This window comes from Mastigoproctus giganteus, chromosome 9, assembly GCF_048544385.1.
Source record: "Mastigoproctus giganteus isolate SK-2022 chromosome 9, ASM4854438v1, whole genome shotgun sequence".
In the NCBI taxonomy this organism is placed as follows: Eukaryota; Metazoa; Arthropoda; class Arachnida; order Uropygi; family Thelyphonidae; genus Mastigoproctus; species Mastigoproctus giganteus.
This window is the reverse complement of record NC_143583.1, coordinates 177,122,586-177,143,313: the sequence shown is the minus strand read 5'-3', so window position 1 is coordinate 177,143,313 and position 20,728 is coordinate 177,122,586. Positions and strand designations below refer to the sequence as shown.

Genomic DNA, 20,728 nt, shown 5'->3' with positions numbered 1-20,728 from the left:
GCTCAATTCCTTTTTGCATGAAAATACGTTCCGAGAACCACTCTCCTTTCTTAAATCTACTCACACCATTAGCCATCTTGCGGGTAATCGCTGCTTCCAAATCATTGATTTTATCAACGTGGAAATTTCTCGGGGAATACTGTCTGATTTATTTTGTTTACCAGTTTCCGGTTCTACATAAATTAACCGTAAATCTTGGTGTCGCTGTTGTCTGCGTATTTATTTCTGCTCGGCAATTTTCTCCACTGACCGGTCAGCCAACTGGTAATTCTAAATTTAAAGCTTTGCGCCCGGAGAGTCGGTTTTAAGCAGTTTTCCTCCTCCCACTCCTAAAATGCGGTGACATGTGTCTTCCTTCCCAGAATACCACGTCTGTGCGCTGTTCAGAATTAGTCTCGGGCGGACAGCGCTGGTGCCACTACTCGAACGAGAAAGTCGATTAAAATTGACGCCCCCAGACGTTAACCTTAACATTTGGTGACCCAGAAAAATTCAGGTAGACCCCCAGCTGCCTTAAAGAATTTAAACTGTAAGAAATAATCATTCTCAGCAAAATATAACTCAAAAAGTATTACTTCGGCTGCTATTGCCCGAGGGCTGAACCCCCACATGTGTGGAGTTGTTGGCACGCAGTCAACAACAACCTCGCAATCAATAATTCAAAACTGATTCGGATTCGTCTTTGGAAATAACCGTAAGAAGGAGAGTAAGACAAAATTGAGAGTAAGAATGTTCGCGTCGAGAGACTGGAGGAAGTTTAAAAGCGAGTATATAATGGCATTGGTTGCATACTCTGCAACATAGCTAAGATGAAACAGAGCATTCGCGTTCAGTGAGTCAATTACTGAAGAACGTGTGGGACGGAAACGATGCTTTTCCCACATTCTGCACATTCACACCACGCGGGAATTCCGACGAAAAGGAGCTGCGGTGGAAACGCAAAATAAACTCAACGAATCGGTGAAATGCACACTAACCCAACATTCCACCATGATCAAAAAGTGATGACCAATATTCATAAACCACTGCCTCACAAGCGAAGTATCTGATTAAATCTTTCATTCGTTTGAACTACTTGAGATGGCAAAGAAAAGTTGCATCAATTATATCGCAAAAACTCCCAATGATTACACCATCATTTTTCTTTCCCAACAAGGAAGCTGCTTCTGACCTAATATCTCTCGACATATTCAGGAACCAAAAATCAAAAAAAAAAGGTTTAAAAATGGCAGTTTGTCCCCTAACAGTCACTGGCAGGGCAGAATGGGTGGGTCAGAGGCTGTTGAACACTGGAATTAGAGCAGCTGGCAATCATTTTACGAAGGAATAGTCAAAAACATCTTCCGAGCTTCTAAGACTGCTAATGTTTATTTTTTATCGCCACAAAATGATATTGGCAGGACGGCCATGTCATATTCAGACGGTGACGACAGCTCCCATCGAAACTGAAGCAGCAGGTTCTAGAAAATATGTCCCTCCCTTGTGCAGACACAAAAAAGTCTAAAGAAAATTAAACCTCCTCTCTTGGTATTTTTGTACTCCACACTTCTAGATAATTACCCAATTTATGAAAATTGTACAGTTTCGTAGTATTAAAATTACATCCCGAAGGATCCATCCTTAAAAATATTAACATCCACAGCACCAAACTACCAACATGGATTCCAACGATTTTTCATTACTTATTACCAAAGTTAAATAGATTTTTACGCAGTTTTATTCATCAGTGCCGAAATCGCCATTCAAACAGAACTTTAAAAAAAAAAATTAATCCAATTACCGCCTATAGCAGACGCTTTTTTTGGCAAGCAGACGATTTTTTGCAACAATAAAAAATAATCTCGCTAAGAATCTGTAACATAATGAACGCACGAGCCCAACAATAATTTCGAGGAAATTATTACTCGGCCAGTTTGTTATTCGCCGAATAAAATATAGCACGTGTCTCGGTAGCATGGGAACGTGCCACGCGTGACAGGCGAATAGATAAATAAGAAACTACTAATAATTTAGCCGAGAAACGTGCGTTGCCACACAGATGGGAACAACAATGAGCCGAAGGTACGTAACAATGAGTGGCACGCTCGCGTAAACAAATACGAAAAAAGTAGTTTTAGTGGCACCATAAACGTCCGAAAGAATAAAACGCAACGGATAAAAATGATCCGACTAAATTGGATCACACAACGGAAACTGAACCCCCGCGTTTTATCATTTCGGAACATCATTCTTCAGAAGGAGAAATTTGAAAACACACGATTCAAAACAGACCAACTCGTAAACTAAAAGTACAGCAAGATGAATTACGTACATGAATCGTCAGTTAAAATATCCGAACGGGCCGGCTGACAGTTTAAAGACGCACACAATTCCTGACGCAGCCACGATGTCACTGTAAAGTTCCAGAAAGGCAAACTAAGGAAAGACGTATATCGCTAAGCAGGTAACGGCTCTTAGGAAACTCGGAGAGCACGTGCACAAATCTCAGCAGGAGGCGGATGTGCCGTGGTGGGATCGTTGGCGCGTTGCCAAATCCGGAAGGCGGGCTTTACGGTCCAAAGATGTAATAGAACATCCGATTGCCCGAAATATTTCCCCTGGAAACTGGGTCCGCAACGCCTGCTTTGTGAGGACGGTGATCGGCGTTATATCTCGGCGAAAGCAGGGGCCGCTACGTGATGCGGGTAAGCGGCAACCCCCCTCTCCGCTCGCATTGAGGTCATTTTTTTTTTGGACTTCTTTGAGTGGTGGTACGCCGCTGTCCGTGGACTCAAGAAACAGTAATTTTCTTGGGAAAATAATGTTGAAAACAACGCGCGAAGAGCCGTCTCGTTATTTTAAATTCTTAAAAAGAACCGTCGCCTCCAGTACACGAAAACACTTCCTGCTAACCTTGAAGACTACCAAAAATAGGTTTTCCAACACCAAAATAATGGAATAACTCCATTTTAGCCGCGAATATGACACCGGCGTGGAAATGAAAATATAACTGTCACAGGTCAATGTGCAACTGTTTTTATTTTGAGCTAGTGTACGCGAATGGAGGGGGCACTCTCAACTTAATGTAAATATTGTTTGGATCTTACTCTAACTACAAATAGCCCGCGCTTATAATTTTATTATTGGTCGTATTATTGCAATACGATGAAGATCGCTTTATACTCATCTGAACTATGGTCCTCGGCCCCATCGAGTATTGCAAAGAAATTCCTGGCAATTGAATATGGTTCTGAGGTGGTTGAATAGGATCCATGGTAACCCATTCACTGTCTCTAAATCTATACTACATGCAAACATAAATATGACACCGTGGAAAATCAAAATTCTGGAAAAGAACTTCATCACTCTTTCCAAACTACCGATTAATAGGATAGATTCCCCCAACGTGCAAGAAATCGTCTCAGCATCAAGTATCCTATCCATCCTAGAGAGCGATATAATCGACGTTATAGGTCGACTTTTACCAACCTCGTCTGCCTTAGAGACATGTTCCCAGCAAATATTATTGAACATTTCAACCAGCTGCAAATTGATCCCCCCCAATAAACTATTTGAGACAAGAAATACAGGAAGAATATCCTGGAAGACTTGCATCAAAGCCTCTGCCTACAGTGAATCCTGACAAGGTCGTGTCACTCCATCTATGGACGCCGTGCCATCCATCCAGGAACTTCTGTACTTGAAGACTTTGGCTGTCTTTTTAATAGTGTAACTGAATTCATATTGCAAACTTAATTTCCTGTGTATACATGTTCAAACCTAAGTTATCTCCCTCGTGTTAATGTATATGTTCTTAAACTATACCAACTGAATTGTCAAACACTGTCAATCGTCCTTTTAATGTACATGTTTTTATAAAACTAAATATGTTTTTATAATTGTCTGTACACCCTTGTAGCCTAACAACTATACAGTGGTGAAATCAAACTTAATAAACTGAATAATAAAAAGAGTTTATTTTCATGGCGGCCATCTTGTTTCAAAACGAAGGATCCAGATGAAAGTATCGTGGCCAGAGTATCTCTAATACCACATACCCTCAATGTGCGCTACAAATTTTGGACTGTTTGGATTTCGGACTATAAATACGAAGGCCATTTGGAGGAGGGTGGAAGAATAAAATACAGACATGGCGATCCCATAATTCCGCTTCTATCTTTTTAAGGCTAAATTGAACAAAATAATCAGTTCGTTGAAACCCCAACACCCACCCCCTTACACGCACAATATCGCAGTTTATAAATGTCGTCACTCGTGTTCAGGTATTTGAGGAACTGATTATAGGAAGCCGTTGCCATGCCAACAACGTAGAGTATTAACAAACTCGCTCTCTGGACGGTAGCTTTGATAATGGAAGGGTTATTAAACGTATTGGGGGTGAGGCATTTCAAGATATTAGCGACTGTTCGTTTGCAGACGATGACGGGGAAGTAATTTTGTCTTCTGAAGGCCGTCGGGGCTTAAAATGAAATACGGAAAAATGCGACAACAGACGCATGTAAATATCGCGGATGCGATATTAAACATCACTCGGCGCTACACCCACACACACAGACTGCCTTCACTAGCCCCGTTTCTATCTTTGGCGATCCTTAATGTCCGCCTTCTACAACACTCAGGGGGCGGCCACTCCCCCGTGTTTCTTTTAAGCAGTTTCCGCGCATTCTTTATTTTCATAATAAAGGCAACAAACGGGTTTCGCTGAACGCTTTTAAATAATTCTATTCCGAGAAGAAAAGCAGATGGCATCGTCTGTTAACTCCCAATGTCGTCTGACAACAGACACTGGCGCCACCTATTGCCAAACTGAACTCGCGTATCATCTTAACGTTTGTACATAGAAAACGAACCCAACGTCTCGAGCGAGGTTACCATTTAGATCCATAGAGATATGACGGACAGCAGCGCCACCTACAGGATTTGGCGTAAGAGAATATTGAGAACATTTCCGCTTAACGCACGTGTTTTACACTCCGAATCGTATAATCTTAACGCAGCCACGTTCCACTCTTTAGCAGAGCGTGGCACGATCAGAATGCGGATATCGATCCCCCCATCCACCCACCCCAACTGTTCTGCATGTTCAATCTTCTTATTATCTTCGACCATAAAAGTCGTCGAGTAGCGGTGGCTTTCACAGGCGGGTGTGTTCGCGTGCAGCGATGGGATGCCTTTAGCCCGCTTTCCTCCTCCGTGTTCGCTGGATGCTGCAATCGGCACGCCAGGAATTCACGTGATCCGTGGCATCGCCGGAAGTGGTGACAAGAATGGCAACTGCAGGATGGGGGGGATGTCGCACGGAGAGAATTCGGAGTTGCGGAATACGATAAACAGCGTCCTTTTAAGGGAAGGAGCGAAGCACAGCCATCCTCGCTGGCTGGAGACGTTCGTCCTACACCGTCTGTCTGTCTGTCACCCCCGGGCATGGCCTCGTTATGCACCCACGCGTCTGTAAACAAACAAACAACAACGCTTCATCTGCGCCTCACCGGCTCCCGTCTTTCCTTATCTTAGAACGCACGTGGGATATTCCTTCGTAACTGTTTGACGTTTGCGAACCGTCCTCGTGTCGCGCTGATTGCCTTCTCTCGCATCGTTTTCGTCCGAGAGAAGCTAAATGGAAAGCCACCAAAATGTTCGAAACAAACAAAAGCAAAATTGGTTTTTCGGATGATTAAAACTTACTGCGGTTTCTTAAGAAGCCAAACGCTGTATATTTCATCAAAACAAACATGAATACTTTATAATGATCTTCTTTCCCCGAGGAAGAGGACTGTCGTGCTGCGAAGAAAGGTCTTCATTTCCTTTCGTCGTGACTTATAAAACTAGCGATGACCTTACTGGGTAAATAAGGGGAAAAATTCACTTCGAACAATAGTTCAAAACAAGCTGATTGTCAACGTAATAATAACGAATTTATTTATTTTCTTCTTTGGTATTCGCAAGGAAATAAAATGAGATCTAGATCGAGTAATTGTGGGGTGAAAACAGAGAAAGATTCTGTTAAGAATATTAAAATCTTTTAAAAAGTTCCCTGCATTTCTTTCTTTTAGATTTCACGAAACTAATTTTAGAAAACAAAGGAAAGAGCCCATTCCATTTATAACTTCTCACAAAATGCGTAATTTTCCTCAAATTCTAAAACCAAATGAATGATACGCATCGGGGACGATCACACTTCATTGCACAACGAAGACAGAAACTTTCTTTCCAGATGCACACTACTTAAAGGGGTTTTTACTGTAAACGATGCATACGATGGTTTAAGCAGTGGATGGTTTCTTAAAAGTTATTTTCAGTGCGTTGAAGTTAATTTGTGAGACGAGGTGAGGGCAATTCATGGTACCATTTACCAGTTGGTTAAATAGGAGTAGATCCGCTTTGTCGCTTCTTTCTTCCAGCGTTTCAAGTCCAAAGAATAAACACCACTCTTGCTAAGATTCTAATCCACTTTTGAAACAGACGTATTGCATTGCAGATGGTGTTTTTGGTAAACTGCATGGTGTCAAGCACCCGGAACATAATCAATACAAAAGAGATCATATCAGTGCGGGTGGAACGTTCCTTGAAAAATCAGTGAGAGAAATCTGAGAGATTAAGCTTCCAGTTCACAGAATTACGAATTAAGTTCACAGAATTGCTGATATCAGTTTAAAAAATTTCCACTTTCTATGCGATGCAATTACCAATTACAATATTAATTATATTTTAACGAGTTACGAAGAAAGAGAGGGCTTTACCAATCTACGAAAAAAAAGTGAAAGAAAGCTTTTAAATTAGTTTCCTTCGAAAAGTTGCCATGTTGATTAGCAGTAGTGTTATAAATTAAAGAGGGCACTATAAAGTAGAAGGAAAGAAAGTTTTATATCGATTGATCATTCGCATTAGATGTTCGGGTCAACTGTGCATGTTAAAAAAGGCATTCCATAAAAAGCCGACTTAATCCGAGTAACCGATTTATCACTCAAGCACTGCTAATGTGACTAAATCAATTTTCTTGGGAATTTTACAAACAAAAGAGGAAGCAGAAATGAAAACAATTCAATTCATTGCAATCCAATTCTGCTACTTCTCTGTCCAATAATGCAGATTAAAAGAAAGCTTTGAATTAATTTACTTGTAAAAGCTGGAAATTACTGCGCTTCCAGTGACATCATCGGGCACTGCTGCCGCACTCAGTTTAAGTCTTCCTTAAATGAGGCAAACAAAGAGAGACAACCAGAGCAATGTTTCCAGGGATGCTGGCAAAGCAAAACTCCTTCAGGAGTACCAACTCATTGTCTAGGATGATTGCATAATGGCTCATAAAGCTACTTTAGGGATTCTTGGTCACATCAGGTAAGGCTTCCGACAGTGGAGTCGTAAGTGGAACATCTCTAGAGTTGGGTGTCGCCAAACACTGCCATTCATTCCACGCGGAACTGAACCTACTACAAACAAACCTAAAAGCTTCATACATTTGCTAAGTACACATAATTTTGATTATCACAATCGTGTAAAGTCGAGTACTTTGGCCAACATAAAGATGCCCGTTGTTCTGGACTCGTTTAGAGTAAGAGACAGGCAGATGGGGGACTCTGGCATGTCTAGCAGATAAGGAGTAATAAATAACTTTAGTATTTTCATTACATTCACTCAGGATGTTCGTGGTATTGTGGTAGGACAACTTAAGCGAGCTGTTCCGTTTGTTTATATAAAACCAGGGACAAGAAAATGGCTTTATTGTTTGGAGATGGAAGAGAATCTCGAGTGGAGGCAGCGAAATCAAAGACGTGCCATAGTCGAAATCCATTAGTCTTACAGCTTAATGGATCTCGAGAGAGATTTCGACAATCGTACTGCGGTGTGGTGTTGCTACAAATCACGCCAGTGACATTCTAAACGTGTTATCGGATGGTGCGAGGCAGTGACAGAAAGATGATCCTTCCTTCAGGTCATCTGTATCTCTTACCTGAATAACACCATCTAAGAAACAATCATAGTTCAATCAGCGGTTCACCGTGATCCGGTCATGGCCACCAGTGGCGGGAGTTACTGGAAAAGTGGTCAGACCAGGGACTATCGATCTATTTCTCATCCCATCTTTCTTTGCTCGCGTTAAAACTGGTGCCTCTTTCTTATAACACCCTATATTGCTTTCCAAAATATCTGGACTCCCTAACTGTTAACTACTACGCTTATTGAGCGATTAAAATGTCGAAAATTAATCTCTCTACTGATAACCAACTTCTTAGCAGGAGTCACAAACATCGAATCGATTCCCGAATCCCTTAAATGTGCATTTCCCTTTTAAAATTAGTGTTCGGACTCGCTTAGCTACTGACATCGTTAGGTTCACGAGCTTACAGACTTCCCACTGTGCGCGTGTGCAGCGATAGCCCGGATCCATCGAACAGTAAGTCACAGTAGGAGGGAGCCAGCAAACGCCGTGTTGCCATTTCGGTTATTTACATGCAGTAAATCACGCACTGTGACGTCAGTCTGTCGCCAGTAGCGCAGCACCCTCACGAGACAGAAGGGTAAACTAAACGTGCGAATGGAGTTTTGGCCGTTAACGTGCCTAACCGAATTTAGACTGCTTCGGATGTCACCAGGGTGGCCACCCGAGAGAGAGAGACGTACAAAATTTTTTTAACTCCGTTTATCTTCGTCTCCATAGTAACCAGAGCCACATTATGTAAAAGGTTTCGGTCCGCGCGTGCTTTCATTAACCTCGCATTAAACTTTACTAACCACCAGATGGCTCTAGGGTGACGTCTACCGCGAGAAGGCAGGATAAACCCGCGTTAAAGATAATGAGAAGTGATGCAGGTTCGGAACCGAGGACCAGGCAGGATGCCAGCTGTTTGCTTTACGGGGGAAATATCCCCATATACACTTCATGATAGTGTCTGCTTGCGGGCTTTATGAGTCTTCTTTTTCTTTTATAAGCAGGATTTTGCAGCGTGCGTGGTAACTGTGGCACTTTTATGCATCCTACTATAAAAGGGCTTGTCGCTGCGAGAATTCCAAACCATCACCCCGTGTGAATTTATGGAACTCATAAACTTCGCTGCCATCCTAATAGCAGACACTGTCGACATCCCAAAATCTCTTTCGTTTTTTTTTTTTTCCTATTTGCTACCGAGGAACGCTCGCCAGCTCGTGGCGGTTAGTTAGAAACAACACCCTACGCGTGGGTCTCCATCTATTTTCCTCTTCAGCTGCAACTTTTATAGGAGGCCATTGAGGATGGATCATTAACCCCACGGCCGTGAGCAACTAGTTCATTCTATCAATCTCGGGAGCCGTCGAAATGAACCCGGCAACTGTCCATTACCACCTTAATATTTGTTCGTAGCGGCATCTCTGTCTCCCCTCACCCTCCTCCTCCTCCTCCTCTTTCTCCGCTGCAAATTGATGCCGACTGCGAACAGAGGAAGCGAAATTGGATCACAAGCAAATCAGAGCGAGCGATTTATACAATTACACATTACAGGAACGTCTTCGTACGTTGCAGCCCGAAAAGGGGGTGTTGGGTTAATTCAATTAACTCCCCTCTCTTTCTCGCTTTATTTCTTCTATTCCATTCTGTAGAATCATTTCGGGCAGACTAAATCTGTGTTGTTTTAAGAATGCACCGTGTTTCTCAGAAGGGGAAAAAAAACTTCCATTTCCAGCAAAGTACCGCAGTTGGCATTGTACAGTTGTTTGTTGGATCAAAGTGATCTTAGCAAAGAGAGAAATGGTAAATACTACATCGCGCATTAACATCGGAATTAAAATGATCTCATATTTCTTTATTAGAAACACGCCTTACAGCGGTGATAGACGAGGTTTATGCACGTAAAAGAGCAGCTGAACTTTCATAAACACCCGCTGACGCATGCAGAAAGCTTAAATATTTATTTTATTTGGTTGTAAAACAGGAAGTCGTTCTCTAATGTCAAACAGGAACATTTGAGAAGATTATTATTAATATCTTTTATATAACTAATGTAGTTAACAGCGACAGTGCTAGGGGTTTAACATAAATTAACTAATACAGGAAAAATTACATAAAACGTCTAATTACATATTTTACATATAAAATTAATATTAACGTGAGAAATGAACTGAGTTTAGGGTCGAAGATAACGCCGAGATCTCTGTGCTTGGTTACTGGGATGATGGGGGTTCCATGGATTTCCGGGTTTAGTTGCGTTGGGTTTGATTTGAGTGAGAACACCATTTGTGCAGATTTGTTTGGATTTATCTTGAGAGAAAACTGTGCCAAGTATCTAATCAGACTCTTAAGGCTGTTAATAATATTTTCAGAAACAAAATTAGGTCGGGCGGTCCCGTGGATCCGATAGAGGAGCTTCAAGTCGTCTGCATAACTGATAAATTCTGGTTGCTGGCACAGGAATGGGTGGATGGCAGCCGTAAAGAGGAGCCCTGAAAGAACTTCGCCCTGGGGAACACCTACACAAACTTTCCTTGTGAAAGATTTTTTATTCACAGTCAAGTGAAGGACCCTGGTCGTAAGTAGCGACTTCGAGAATTCCAGTATATTACCTTTTATCTGGTATCCGTCCTCACAAAGTTGCAGGAGGGATGGATGTCTATGCTGTCGAATGCAGACTGGATATCCAGATAAAAAATTAACATCTCAGCCCTATCTTGTAGAGCCCCCTAGAACGATGTTGGTGGTTTGCAGCAGGTTGGTAATGGTGGACCTGCGTTTCAAGGCATAGCGAATGAATGGTGATTCACATGGCAGAACCTGGTTGGTTAGGATGGGAAGAAGGCACTTCTCCATGACTTTGAGGAGATATGAGGCTTTCATTATTGGCCTAAATTGTGAAACGGAGGTCGCTCCTTGTGTTTTGGAGATTGGTCGGACAATATATTGGTTCCAGGCTGTTGGGAAACTTTGCGTTGCAGCATATAAAGAGGCAGTCAAAGCTGACTTCTTAGATCGCATGGATCTTCTTAGATCCAGAGAGTGGAAGCAACGCAGCATTCACTAGAAACGTCTATATTTAGTGCAATCGAGGAATTTCAAAAGCAGTTGGGATGTTATGCCTGTACCGTACTATCTTATGTGGAGAGGTTAAACAGTTAACTGACAAATTGCGCACAAATCCTCAAGATTGATCTGCGACATCCCATCAAAACAAGAAAACTGGATGTTTGACTGACGGTGTCATTTTATTATACGTCAATGGGTGACAACAAAAGGGAAGGTCCAACGCCGTGCAACCAGAAAAGTCATCCAGAAAAGAAAACGGGGGAAAGCAATTGAGCATCCTTCGCACAGTCCGGACTTTGTGATTTTCATATAGTTTTGGAAGACTGAAAAATTATCTGTTCATATAACAAAACTTTAGATAAGTGTTCCTTGCAATGAACACTGTCAGGTACACGTACGCAATGTGGTTCTTGTTGGTTTTTATGCGTATAATTTTTTCGTGTTGTGGGGGCTGAAAAATCCAGAAAAACTCACTGGGGGAAGGGGGGAAAACCTGTCCCTTCGCCCGAGATCAGAGTAAGTCCTCTCAGATCAAACCACGGCCTCGATCAGAGAGGACTTCAGAAATTACTCAAAAAGAATGGCATCATTTGTGGTTGGAAAATTGGTTGGTATTCAATATTAAATGCAGTAATGATTTTTTTGAAAAATAAAGTAACAGATCATTTTGTAAAAGATAATTTGTTTTCATTTAACTCATCCTCGTACTTAAAGAAATTCCTCCATCTAATTAGTAATTGGAAAGACTGAAAAGAGTTGGCTAAATTTTTGTTTTCGTTGATAAAATAAAGTACTTCGTAGATATGACAAAAACAATCCAAACGGCCTTTTTCACATGGATATGCAGAATGTATTCTCGCCGGTCTGCCTCCAAAAATTCTTGTCTTCCAGCTTTAAGAATTGATTGTTCTTTAAGATTTAATATCGCTTCTTCTACGTCTTCAAGTGAAGAGCTAGAAATCCGTGCCAGGGAACATTGCTATTCGAAATATTTAATCTTTGTATGTAAAATTAATTACAGTTGTACCAAAGTTTACTGCAAGTGCGCATGCCATGGCCCACCCTGGGGGTTTAATAACCAATGATAGGAACCAAGTCGTCGAAACTAAGATATAACCTCAAAAGTAAAGGAGGGGGGAGTTATAAATGAAAATAGGAAATGTGGGAAGTTATAGTAAAAAATGAGACTTTAAACCAAAGTTACAGAATGTTTTCATCCCTCCATAAAATCGGTAGTCGTAACCGTGCAGTTCAATTAACCCATTTCGTGTCAGATCATTCATTCATTCAATTCGTTTATCGGGTTGATGGGGCTCAGAAGGAAGACATCTCGATAATTGAGATATCGAAACCAACGGTGGAATTCTGTATAGAAAATTCGGTTGGCAAATACAGGTAGATTTTATCCATCGAACCATTCCAGTTGTATATATTTTATTTTTCTAATTCTTCCAGTATCACAGCTGAAAATTTCGACGAATCTAAGGACATATTTGAAATTTATGTTGGCAAATTGATTACCGCGCTATATTAATCAGAAACATCACGAGGGCCTACAGGATGCCGCAGGAAGACAAGATAAATGGAAAAATCTTCGCTAAAATGTAAAGAAATTCATATACAGAGTTTGGTTTACCTAATGAGTCAACAATATACGTCAACTTCAAATTCTGACTAGGACATGAAGTCAGAAAAATATTATTATTATTATTATTATTATTATTAAAATCAGTTTATTTCCCAAAAACCTTGGGTCACCCCGGGACGGCTCTGTGCCAGAAGGGTGTGAATACAGACTAAGGTGCGAGGAACACAATGTACAATAAACAAGGGTACATTCGTGCTCGACCTGAGACTTTTACAGATTAAATAAACAAAAATGTACAAAATATACAGTAATATACATGATTACTTGAAGACAGAAAGTCTTTGTCATATACAAAGAGGCAAGTTAAAAAAAAATAAAAAAATAATAATAATAATAATAAATAAAAAAATAAAGGTCTGTCCAGGAGCAGGTAAGTATTATAGGTTCATAATCTGGTAACAGTTCTTGAGGATTTCCTTCCTGTAGGGCTTGTCTTCACAGAACCTATCAGGGTGGATCCTAAATTTATTGAAGATCAGAAGACAATTGGCTGGAAACATGTTCCTCAGGGAATCAATGCTTGACAGCGTAAGACGTAGAGGGAGACAGGAGTCGGGGTGCTTCCCTCTTGCCCTCTTCGGGCCAGAGATTAATGCGGATACTGATGGAGCATCAATTCGCCTCGTTATAAGCCGTGCAAGCGTGAAAACATTTTTTGTCATGATGATATGTCTCCAGGGAGTGGTGCCTAGATTTGCTTGTAGGATCGATCTGGAGATAGTTAGGGGATGGCCTACCACTCTGTTCATCCATCTAAGCAACCAGTACTCTAAACTAAGATACTTCTGAAGGTATGAGGCAGGGGCAGATGACCAAATTTCTGAAGCATAGAGAGGAATCGGCGTAATACACCTCAGGATGTGCCGAAAAAGCAGCGCTGGCTGATGCACACCAACGAGCTCTTGCCGCACTGCCCAAAGAGCAGCGTACGTCTTCTGCCTCATCCTGGCAAAGTGAGGCTGAAATGTGAGCCCAACGTCCCAGGTGAGGCCAAGATCAGTATGAGAGGTCACCTTTTGCACCGGTTCCCCACTCACAAAGATTTGGATATAATTTTTGGCTTTCTTCTTGGTTATCGTCAGTTGTGCTGATTTGGAAGGGCTCAGATGCAGTCCTATTGTGGCAAGATAACTTTCCAAGCTCGATATCTGCCTAGAAGCTTGTTGGTTGATATCATGAGTCTGATGATTATGATCTGAGCTCACGTAGAACTTCAGATCGTCGGCATAAGAAACAAAGTTCGGATTCTGAGCAAGGAAAGGCTCCAAAACTGCTGCAAACAGGATAGCTGACAGTACACTTCCTTGTGGAATGCTTCTTGAGACGTCAATAGTTACTTGAAAGTCATTGTGGGTCACAGACAGATGTCTAGGAAGTAAAATAGACTTCAAAATTTGAAGTAAGGTATCTGCCAGGCCGAAGTAGTGTTTCAGAATGGTAAAAAGAGCTGGGAGGTGTATTCTGTCATAAGCCGATTTTATGTCGAGGAATATGATGTCAATCTGTGATTTGTTGTTAAGAGTGTGCTGAATTCTGAAGAGGGTATCAAGAAGATTGGTAGTTGTCGATCTCCTTTGTAGAACGGTATGGAGGTACTCGGGCCTGTGTGCAAAGCAATGCTGGGAAATTGTTGGCTGAATTACTTTTTCGAAAATTTTGAGTAAAGAACAGCTGATGGATATTGGTCTCAGGTCTTTAGGAGATTTCGGTTTCTTGATCTTTGGAATGGGCTTAACATGGTAAGTTTTCCAAATTGAAGGAACTATTCCAGATTGCAGGATTTGTCTGAAAAGGTGAAGGAGAAGGTCGACTATATATGGGCTGCAAATTTTGATAATAAAGAGTGGGAAATTACTGCGTATGTTCTAACAAAAAACGTGCACAAGTCCATGGAACACCCTTGACTGGCACATATTCGCCCGCCAGCCTAGGTTTAATCACTTCAACCTTACAGGATCGGGAACTGGGCAAGGATGATGAAAGAAACAAACAAAAACAAAGAGAGAGAGGTGTTGTTGTAAGTATATGGGAAGGTAGACCGCAAATGAAAAATATGCGAACCGCATTAATAAAAAATCAGCTTTTCATTAGTTGGTGCAACGGATCCTCGAAACCGTGCGTTGATGTGTTCGTTCTCTCTTGGGTTATGTTCACCGGCTTGTTCGTGATGCGCAACTGCCTTCGAGTAATGGACCCAAAAGGAAACGGTGGAATTCCGCGCATATTTTGTAAGAAAGCTCTGAAACAGTGAACCGGCGAAGGAATTTGTTCTTTGAAACAAGAAACTTTTCGCAGTAACTAATGTACGCTGCGGTATGTAGCGCTTAAGCTAGTCTGATGAAAACAGAGGTCACGTGGTGTCCTAATTTAATTTTAATGGACAATTCACACTAAGCAAAGAGTAGCAATTTATAACTGAGAGAATTAAAATATAATAAATGCGACACAGTACAATCTACAGTTACATATAAACTGAATTGTCAAAAGTAACTGGACGCCTGCATATCTTAAAGAATCTTTTATTGGCATAATATATAATGCCATGGCGTTAATGACATACACACACACAGTCTCCTCGTCGGTGGACTCCCAATCAATTTCAAAAATCGGTCAGCGGCTTTTTCACCCATTCTACCCAGAATACTTATTGCATGCGTGTTGACCTAGTCCAAAGCCGATGTTCTGGTTCATCCCAATAGAGTTCGGTGGGATTAAAGTCGAAACTCTGTACAGGTCCATGAAACTTTTGCATTCGCATGTCTTGAAACGAAGTAGTAGTGGTGGCAAAATGACGCAAGAAAGCAAAGCTTATGCAGCATCAGCCACACACACACACACACACACACACACTTCTCCTATCCGTATCCTCCAAGAATTTGTTTAGCTTTTCCCTGAATTTATTGAAACTATCAGCTTCCACAACAACAGATGGAAACCTGTTCTAACAATCAAAACATCTGTCTTCCGCACATCTATCAGGTAACCAACTTTAATTTATGCCTCCTCATGAGTATAGTCTGAGCAAGAGGAAGAATGCCATTCACAATCAGCTTATTTAATCCATTCAAGGCCTTAAACACCTCAGATCACCCCTCAGTTGCTAAGTCTCCAGAAGCAGTAATTTGCAGAACTGAAGCCTTTTAGGTAAGAGTACCCTTTTGTTTCCTTCACTAATCTGGGTGTCTTTCTCTGAACCGGTTCCAGCAGGTCTACATCCTTCCTAAAGTGAAGGATCCAGACCTACACTGTTCTGCCACTTTATTAGGTACACCCCCGCTGTGCACACAAATGATTTGTCCCACAATTGTGCCGACCGGGCTAGCCGAGTGGGTAAAGTACCTGCCCGGCAACCCAAAGGTCGCGGGTTCGATTCCCGCCTCGGGCTTGGATCAAAGTACTGCAAAAACCTTGGGAGGTGCAATATGGCCACAGAAGCCGATGCGCCAACAACTACCAAATCAAAAAAAAAAAAAAAAAAATCCCACAATTGCAAGTCACATGACCACAGTTTTGGATATAAATGCAGCAGAACAACCTTTCTAGTATCAGTTAAGCGTACAAACCGTAGCAAGAATGGGGAAAAGGAGTGGTCTAACGGACTTCGAACGTGGCATGGAGTAGGTGCAAGACGTGCTGGACAAAGCATCTCTGAAACGGCAGTTCTCCTGAACTTTTCCCGACAGTTTCAAGGGTGTATCGAAAATGGTGCAACAAACAGAAAACATCCTCTGAATGGCACTCCTATGGAATAAAATGGCTTGTTGATGAGAGAGGCCAGATGAGGATGGCTAAAATTGTGCAAGCAAACAGACGGGCCACAATGTCGCACATCATGTCAGGATACAAACTTGGTGCACAGAACAAAATATCGCAACGGACCACTAGTCGCACCTTGTCGCGAATGGACTACAACAGCCAACGGCCACATCGCGTGGCTTTGTTATCAATGAAGAACAAGAGAGCACACCTCCTGTGAGCACAACAACACCAACACTGGACTATCAAGAATTGGAAAACAGTTTCTTGGTCTGACGAGTCGAAGTTCCTGGTGCATCATGTTGATGAAAGGCTGAGATTTGGCGAAAACAACATGAATCCATGGACCAGTCATGTGTGACGACTACTTTGCAAGGTGGTGAGGGCAGTATTATGGTATGGAGAATGTTTTTGTGGTACACGTTGGGTCCATTGATACCCATAGATTCACATCTGAATGCCACATCATTGCTGACCAAGTGCAACCGTTCGTGTTGACAATTTATCCTCAGTCAGATGGTTACTTCCAGCAGGATAATGCGCCGGTGCACAAAGCCCAAATCACTATGGAATGGTTCCAGGAACATGACAATGACTTTTCTTTGCTGCAGCGGCCCGCTCAGTCCGCGGATCGCAATTCTATTGAACATCTTTGGGATAAGTTGGAAAGGGCTGTTCGCTGCAGGCCTACACCTCCGTCAAATCTCAAGGAACTGCGTGACACACTCATGTCTGCATGGTACTCCATTCCTGCACAAGGTTTTCAGCATCTTGTTAAATCCATGAGGCTGTTTTGAAGGCTAAAGGTGGCTCAATAATTGACTAGCAAAATTTCAGTATATAATTGACAAAACCCCATAAGTCGTTCTGGAAGCATGTCGGCACTGTTCAGAGAATTTCATATCTGACTGCGCAATGACCCCCTCCCAGATCTTTTTCACTTTCCACTAGCCTTTTACCACACAATTGACAAGTTACTTTGGGATTACTGCTACCCATATGCAGTACTTTGCATTTGTCAATTTTAAACTTCAACTGCCATTTTTCAGTCCATTTAAACAATTTTCCTAGATCTTGTTGCAGTAGCTCACCATGATGACTATCATTAATCACCCTGCAAACCTTTGTATCATCTGCAAACTTTGACATTAAGTCTGATATACCATAATCAATATCATTAATAAATATTGAAAACAACAATGGGCGCAGCACTGAACCCATTTTTTTTTCTTTTTTTTTTTTTTGGTAGTTGTTGGCGCATCGGCTTCTGTGGCCATAATGCACTTCCCAAGGTTTTTGCAGTACTTTGATCCAAGCCCAAGGCGGGATTCGAATCCGCGACCTTTGGGTTGCTAGGCGGGCACTTTACCCACCCGGCTAGCCCGGTCGGCCACTGAACCCTGAGGACTCCACTGATAACATTAGCCCATAAAGAGCAGTGCCCATTGATAACCACGCTGTCTTCTTCTTCCACTCAATCATCCCTTTATCCATAGCAAAAAGTCACTACAGGCTGCGCATAGTCACATGGTGCAGTGCCATGCTGAAACAGAAAAGGGCTCGGTATATCTCCTGACAGAGTGGAGAAGAATGGAACTGTCCAAAATGTCAATGTTCCTCATGACATTCATTGTTCCAGGATTCGCCAAGCTTCTCAATTAGCACTACACCCTCGGATAAATATCTTTTTTTCGGAAATCCTCAAGGCTGCCTTCCATCAGATCAGAAAACCTTGTATCATGATTCGCCACTCCATAACATAATTTTTCAACGTTTCAGAAGCCGACCGGGCTAGCCGGGTGGGTAAAGTACCTGCCTAGCAACCCAAAGGTCGCGGGTTCGAATCCCGCCTCGGGCTTGGATCAAAGTACTGCAAAAACCTTGGGAGGTGCATTATGGTCACAGAAGCCGTTGCGCCAACAACTACAAAAAAAAAAAAAAAAAAAAAAAACGTTTCAGAGACCAGTTACGATGAATCACCAGCCAAGTCGGCCCTGGACATTGCATCCTGTGACGTTTGGTTCGCGTGATGCAGCTCTACCGTAAAGCTTCAATGCTATGCAACTCCCTGCGCATCATCCTTGTGGTAACCTGTGACCTACTGATTACTTCCGATTGACAGTATTCAGTGAGGACTCACGGTGTCGAAGTATCACTCTTCTGAATCCTCCAGTAAATTTTCGCAGTCTACTGAACGTTTCCTGACTGGTTGTTTGGCAATCATGTCAACCCCGTTGATGTAGGCGCTGCAGTGGTATGGACAGATTGATTGCCAATATTGCGTTCTATGACGATTCCCCCACTGAAAGCAGCTAAGTAGACCAACGCCCAGGCCATCTATTGTATTTCGTTGATCTTCTTGCTTCTAGGGTAAACGCAATTACTTTTTTACCTATTTCTGAAACTTGAATCATGGATAGTTTATCCAAAATCCCAGGAGTGTTAAGATAACTTTTGGTAATATATTGTATATCTATGACAATGCAGATGAAATAAATTACTATTCAGTACTATTTAGCTAGCTACAACAGATAAGTGAGTATCTTCAGGAGGCAAGGTATACGAGTATCTGTGTAACTGCGTTTATTCTTCGGTGGGTTTTCTGGACGAAAAACTTAACTCCCGAGGAAAATCAAGCAGCCCCCGCCTGAGACCAAGTAACTCAGCCACATTGTGAAAAAATGCCCATGAAACCTCCTCGCTTCATTGACAGAACACGAAATGAAGCCTTTCCCAGTTAGTGTAGGAGTATACTACGACAATTATAACCACTCTGCCATCCATGTGGGCTTACAGGAGGAAGGAAAAGAAATCATTGAAATTTAAGGACTCAGGATGAAGCTAAGGGAAACGGTCGAGGGGAAAATAATCTCTGTAATTTTTAACGGAGATCGTTTTAAACAACTCTACTGGATCCACTGTACCATCCATGACCTAAAAATGAAGAACCCGAAGTCACTGAAAGATTTCTGGCATACTCCATTGAACATACTCTTAAAACTCTGCTAAAAGTCTGTTGAGAAGCTAATGCACCCGGTAATAGTTGGCTTTGCACTGTGTCTGATGTTTGTTGTACCCTAGACATGCTTTAGGGTACAACAAACATCAGAGAATAAATCTCTTAATACGTGATTTTTTAATGTAAAATCGGCGTTTTTTATGCATCTGTTATAAGTTGTACACTTACATTTTATGAAATATTCGGATGTATGTAAAGCTGTGATAAATGTTACTCTGAATGGATCTCATCGGAAACCAAACTAGAAAAATAAAAACATTCCTCCGAAGATGAGCATTGCTGCCCAATTCATCATTGAAACCATCTTTGGTTGCGATCTTCGGTTTCCGGTTGATTAAAAGGATAAATAAACCGAAAGTGCACGGCAAATGAACTTCATCGATGATTATATGGGGGTTCCGCTCAGCTTGAAATAAAAGAGACGAGAAAAATGTCGTACTAACCTGAGTAACTTAAAAAAGTCTCATCCACCCCCACCAGCAAACTTAGAGCTAACTTAGATTAATAGCTTTTCTTTTTAACAGCACTTCACTTCCTGATGACAAGAACTCACAAAAGGCCTATGAGTCAATGCAAAGACAAATTTCCTCATAAGCAGAGAAATTTGGTCTTCCTTGCTATAGAACTCAATTTCTGACATTGAAACATTGCGCCGCTCTGCATGCTAAACGGATTAAACGAGAAACAACTTCACACTTACAATTTTCACTGTGTAGGTCAGCATCAAAACGGTTTCCTGGAAGCACAAATTCGCCCTGGTTCTATGGAATCGTTCCTTATCATCATAGCAAAGTTGATAACTTGTCGCAGTAATACTCCTTCGATATTGCCCTCTTGGGTAGCACAGCACAGTTGATAAAAATCGCCGTCCTCCCAAGACCGGGTGGAAAAAGACCTGAGTTCGAATCCCATCGATGACGAGAGGAATTTTATGGGCCTTTTTCATAACGTGGCTAAGTTAGTCTATCTCAGGCGAGAGTAGCATAATTTTTCCTCCCGGAAACTCGGGGGTTTCGTCCAGCAAACAGAAAATTGACCTCAGAACACACTCAATTTACAGACAATATACACGGAGCATATGGCCTTAGTCGCTAATGCTCCTTTAAACTATACTACAACAACCCTTTCGACAGATGGAAAGTCGCTGACCTAACAAGGCACAGTGATCAGATGAAGCATCTCACTCTTGTTTAAGATAACACTCAATGGAATGCTTAAAATTCTATTAGCAAAGTTTATTGATGATAAGGTCTACAAAGAGCAAAGTTACTAAAATACATACTTTCGAGGATGGTCACAAGACCCGATAATT

At 41.8% G+C, this 20,728-nt stretch overlaps 1 protein-coding gene across 1 annotated transcript in view; it reads right to left on the bottom strand.

Moving 5' to 3' along the window:
* The window catches only part of LOC150080904 (uncharacterized), a 256,611-nt gene extending 254,211 nt beyond the window's left edge, over positions 1 to 2,400 (bottom strand). The window contains exon 1 of the mRNA XM_090380849.1: positions 2,312 to 2,400. The gene's annotated coding sequence lies outside the window, so the exon portion shown is untranslated. The remainder of the gene's footprint in view (positions 1 to 2,311) is intronic.
* Positions 2,401 to 20,728: the final 18,328 nt, after the last annotated feature.